We start from the raw sequence: 6,000 nt of genomic DNA, 5'->3' as shown, positions 1-6,000 counted from the left end.
GGTGGGGAACGGCCAAACTCTGGACACCATTTGATTGTCAAAAGGGGTTAATCTGGTCTTCAATAGACCATTCTAGTGCCCAATTTGAGTATTAATCATGTGTAAGGAGATTCCCCTTTGCATAGCGCAGAGACTTGGAAGGGTGCCTGTGCGAGGCCTTCATTTTGAATATTACCTTTTGAGTTCTTGTTGCTTGAAAATGGACAAAAGCACAGATTTTGCTTCAAGGAATTAATTTGCACTGTCATTCCTCATTATTGTTGTGTCCAGCCATGAAAGCCTCACAAGATGACCAGTGGGCCATGGATGAATGGGAAAGAATAGGAAAACATGGAGAAACTAAAAGAGAATAACAACAAAAATCATGCATCCATGGCACCGAAGAGATAGAACTGAAAGCAGAGGGTTCACACAAAGTATTTCTGAAGGTCATTTTGCAATATGGTAACTTATGGCTTTGCTGTCAGTCTCCATAAAGCCACCTCTCATAACAACCAGGGGGAGAAAAGGAGGTTTGTTTAGAACCATTAGTGCACCCCTCCCCCACAGCCCCATTAGCAGGCCTTATTAAACCAACACAGACAAAGAGCAAAGATGCCCCTTGTTAATGGAGAGTCTCCAATAATTGCTCTGCTCTGCTGCTTCTTTTGGGGCCTGAATGGTCTTTGAATAATGTTTCTCTTTCTGTGGTTGCAGACAATGCCCTTACAGACTGCTTTAAGCAGTGCCAATCCCATTAGCAGAAGAATAGCAGAGCTTTCTGGATATGTGTGTGTGTGTGTGTGTGTGTGTGTGTGTGTATATGTGTGTGTGTGTGTGTGTGTGTGCGCACGAGCATGCACGCATGCATGTGTGTATGTGTGTGTGCGCATTAGTGGTGATGGCTGACTTACAGTGGGAACTAGGTCTAAATATGCCCACTGTTCGCACTTCCCAACATAAGAAATCAAAGCAGGAAAATGTTCTAGTGAAATTCCATTTCAGGTACCTTCTCCCTATTTAAACAGGGTCTAAGCTAAGTGGTTTTAGAAAGAATGTTCCTGCTGCTATTCTAGCACAAGGATGGGGATATCTGCTCATCAAAGGTAGGAATGAAAACAGTTAGCATGAAAATAAGAAAATATGGGGGTGCTGGACTCTGGGAGCAGGGGGAGTAAACTGACTTTTAGGCACTCTGACTGAATCTAAATTTCTTCCTGCCTTCAGCAAGTAAGAAGTAAATTCCACTGAATGGAGTAAAAAAGTTGCATTCAGAATGAGATCCACTCTTTTCCTGTCTTTCCCTCCCTCCTCCTATACAGTAGGTACATTTACATGTGAAATTAATTTGACTGAACAAACTCTGGCCTAGTTTGCACTGGAGTTCATTGCTCCTGGGCACAGCATTTACATGTATGCATCATAGGACTGCAGCACATTGAGCTGGGGTGGTGCAGCCCCAGCTGGCAGAGGGCTTGCCAGCCTGGGTCTGTTCTGACCTGGCTCAACATGCTGCAGAGGGGCTGGCTGGGGCACAAGGGCGTTTCAGTGTGGTGCTAGCCAGCAGGCAGCCCCTCCACGGAAGCACCCTCATGCCCAAGCCAGTCCCATCAGCGTCTACAAGTTTGTTGCAGCAGAGTAAATAACTCCACAGTAGGATAGTACTTGTGTTTGGCAGTGCTAACTACAGTGGAGTTAATTGGTTTACTCCAGCTCTGCATGTGTAGATGGAGATGTTTTACTGCAAAGCTAAGTGTGGGTGGGTTACTGTCTACTCCACAGTAAATGTCTTGTGTAGATGCACCCAGTGGGCGCACCTACATGTTCATTAATGCACAGTAGTTACTGTGCATTTAGTTTAGTGATGGGTGATCAGTCGCGAACGAGTAAGATTGTCTTCCAAGGATCTTTGTAGCGAGTCCACAGGTGGCTACATAGCCCAATTCTAGATCCACATGTCTTGTCGCACTGAAGACAGCTGTTTCCAGAAGGGATGGGCACTGTGTTGCTGTGTTGGATGTTCTGATGTTCTTTTCGCCTGTTCCTCTTTTCCTCTTCTGCCTGTCGACAAACTGTTTCAAAGTGTTGAGGTCCCTCCCAAAAAGCCTTCTCCCATTTTGGTTGGTCCAGAGCAAGTGTCTCCCAAGTGTTAATGCTAATGTTACACTTCTTCATGTTTGCCTTCAGGTTGTCTTTGAAGTGCTTTTTTTGCCCTCCGCATACTTCTTTCAGCTATGAGAAAAAGATTCTCTTGGGAAGGCAGGAGTCAGGCATGCAAACGTGACCTGTCCTGTGAAGCTGGTTTTGGATGATCAAGACCTCAATGCTGTTGGAATTTGCTTCGGCCAAGACTCTGATGTCTGTGCATCTATCTTCCCAGCTAATCCAAAAAATCTTGCGATCCTTAGTTTAGTGCTTGCTTAATGAAGTACTAACTAAATGTGCAGTAATTACAGTTGCTGTGCTTTAGCACCAGTGCATGGCTTTTTAGTGATGCTTATTGCTCAGTAGTTTAATACTACTGCACAGTAGCATATTAGCACAGTTTTTGACTGGCATGCTACTGTGCGGTGTTATTAGGCTACTGCTCATTAAGTGTCTCGTGTAGACATGCCCAGTATGTGCTTTAGGAGCAGTTGTTTTCAAAGTGGCATTCATCCAGCCTTGCTGCCTGTGCTAATTTGCAAAGCACAAGACAGAGAAATAGATGCTGATGTATTTCTAAAGGGTTAACTTCTCTTTGTCATTCAAAATGAATATGAGGCTAATTAGTGTGTTAAATAGGTGACCATATTCTAAACTTGGAGAAGTCAGCATACCTCTACTTGATTTTTTCTCTTTGATCTTTCTTTCTGTGTAATGAGTGAAAATAGTGTATATCAGGGCTAGCTCCAGCGTTTAATTTAATCATCTGATGATATTTATTTTCACAAACCTAAACTTACAAAACAATTATCAGGAAGGTTTTATCTTGTGCCTAATGCATCAGTTAATAGCCTTTCCAAAAGGTAATAGCTACCATGTAGGGAGTCAGTAATTAAAATGTGTGAAATAAAGGCTTAGTCTTCAGAGGAAGGGGACATGGTGGTGGGCCAAATCCTCAGCCAGTGTGAATTGGCTCAGCTCTTTAATGGTGGTGTTAAATTAAATAGTTCTCCCTATACATGACAGCTCAGGATCTGACCAAAGGTTTCTGTGAGATGTACATAGCTCAGAGAAGAGAGGTTCTAATCCTTACAAAAAGGAGCCAAACTCTCAAATTAAATAATGGTCTGGTCCCTGGAAACAAGAACAGCATTTTGCAGAAGTGATAGGAGGAGATTAGATTATGAGGAACAGAATTTACTTTTAGCTGTTAGTCATACCAAAAATAAACTAAAGTTTCTATTGTTTTAGTTCATAGTGGGTGCATCTACGTGTTCATTAATGTGCCACAGTTACTGCGCATTTAGTTTAGTTCTTCCTTAATGAAGTGCTAACTGAATGTGCAGTAACTACATTTATCACACAGGAGCTCCAGCGCATGTTTTTTGTGATGGTTACTGTGCAGTAGCCTAATAACACAGCTCAGTAGCTTATTAGCATGGCTTTTGACCGGCACCCTACTGCACAGTGTTATTAGGCTACTGTGTAATAAGTGTCTCATGTAGATCTGCCCGGTGTTACCAGGCAATGATGCCCTCTGTCTCTTTTGCTGTTTGTCCTGGCTTCAGAGCCCAAGTAATAACTTTTTAAAAAGGCATATGCACAGAAGATTGGAATGTCTGAGGCTTTAAAATAGGCAGCAAATAGGCAAAAAGTTATTTCTGTGGATGGGTGATGTAGATCTGGAATTACATGTTTCTTTGTAATAAATGAGTCAGCCACTAGGTGCCTTTGTGTACTGTAGACTGTTTCAGACAGAGTGTGGATTCTGATAAGGGGGACAAAGCTGGAATGCAAGCTGTGTGGAAGCTTTGTTTGCTTGTGCCTATCGTTGTAGTTGCATCTTTAATCCCGTTTAAGGTGACATGATTTCAGGACAGGATGAAGGAAAAGCTTAAAACATCAAATCGGTATATCTGGAACAAAGACTCTTGAATAAACAAAAATAACTTCTGCAGATCAGCAATGAGCTGTTAATAATTTGTCAGAGAAATACATAGGAGAACAGCTGCTATTCCATCATTTGTTAGTAGTCTGTTCAGGTTGATGATTCAATTCTTTCCCCAGGCGCGCAGAATGCCAGTACCATATGTGACCATTAATTACATGTTAAACGAAAGGAAGAGAGAATAAAATACCTGCCTTCAGAGATGCCAAGTTTTTGTTATACTGGGGCAGGTGGATTCCATATGGGTCACAAGGATAAAAATCACAATTAGAAATGAGAAGACACTTAACCATCCCTGGAAAATATTGTGGATTTTCTATGTTTTTTCATAGGACCTAAAAAATAAAAGCCTGAGGCAGAATTATTTTCTAAGGATCTATGTGCCTCTTCTACATGCAAATTGCACCCTGTCCATGCAACAGAAAGTGCCATCTGTCTCATTGGCTTCCCCCTCGTTCCCTAGGACTCCACTGCGAAGTTAGGTCTGTTGCTGGATGAGAAGAGTCTTGGACAGTAAGAAAAACAGGACTAGATGACACATTTTCCATCATGGCCAAGGGGAACCTAAAGAGATATCGATTCAGTTAATATTTTTGAGGTATGTGACCTTTTGGTTATTATCCAAAGCATTATATGGGTTCGCTTTTTTTAAAGGCATGACGAGTAACTCCTCAGGAGCAACTCCTCCTGACTCTTACTCAACCTGGCCTCAATATTTTCTTACAGTCTTCTACCCACATCTCAACTGTCCACTCTGCTATACTAGGATAATTCTATTAAGAAAATACTTCTAAAATAAGGTCTTTTGTGGTTACAGGAAGAGATCTAGCATTTCATTGTAGCTTGAAAGCACTTCATATCTACAAGCCAAAAGTGAAATATGGCCATATTTCAGCAAGGTAGGTAAGCATATGTGTAACGGTAAACACAAGAGCAGTCCCATTAAAGGCTGTAGCTGAAATAGGTAGTGTCTGTGCCTGAAAGCTTGCTATTGAAGAGGTTTTTTTGCAAAAATCTTGTTGGTCTAATGAAAGATATCATCTCTACTATAAGTTCTGTTAACAGGTAGGCATTATTCCTATAATTTTTTCAAGGCCAACCACATACCCTGCTATATTCTACTGTTTGAATCCAAGCGCAGCCTGTTGGCCTACTGTTGCCAGTTCATCCCGATGCACTATGTATTCAGGCAGAGTTAGAACACTTGGCACAAAACAGAGCAGTGTGGTGCCTTACAGATGGACTAACTTGTTCAGAGGCTAACTCATGCAGAGTTAGTCTATAAGGTGTCACATTGACCTGCCTTCAGCCTAACTTTAGACTAGCACAGCTAACTTCCTCTCTCTACTTGGCACAAGAGTTATACTCCTTAGCTACCACTAAAGCTTTGGCAAGGCAAGGAGCTATACAGAGAGCCTCTCCTTCTGAAAAGCTAAATTAAAGTGATAGGTAACTTCCACTGTCGTCTGAGAAAAGAATGAACAACAGGAATAGCAGGGTTAGCTACAACTGTAATGCAAATAAAGATGAAATACACAAAGTGAGAGCCTTAAATAGATATTTTGACTACATCCTAGGAACCAGTCATGCATTTCTGAGGAAAGGACTGGAGTGGCTTGCAAGCTCTGATAGTGTACTCCTTGTCACTGAGCAGAAGGATACATTCTGTTTTCAGTGGTCAGAGTCAGTCATAAATCACTTGTTCTCCTCACTGTCATTAGAATCAGATGTCCTTTGCAAAAACTATTTATGTGCATTATGCCAATGACACTTTTAGGTATATACTATATATATATATATCTTTTGTGCATGTCTGCATTAAGCATGTCTTGAATGCACTGCTAAACAGTATGTAGGGCATGACAAGAATTGTAAACTTCACTGCAAAATTGCCAGTGAGAGAGTAAAAGGAAAGGGACAAGCTGAAG

Source organism: Alligator mississippiensis, chromosome 4 (genome assembly GCF_030867095.1).
Source record: "Alligator mississippiensis isolate rAllMis1 chromosome 4, rAllMis1, whole genome shotgun sequence".
NCBI classification, from domain to species: Eukaryota; Metazoa; Chordata; order Crocodylia; family Alligatoridae; genus Alligator; species Alligator mississippiensis.
Note: the sequence above shows the minus strand (reverse complement) of the source record.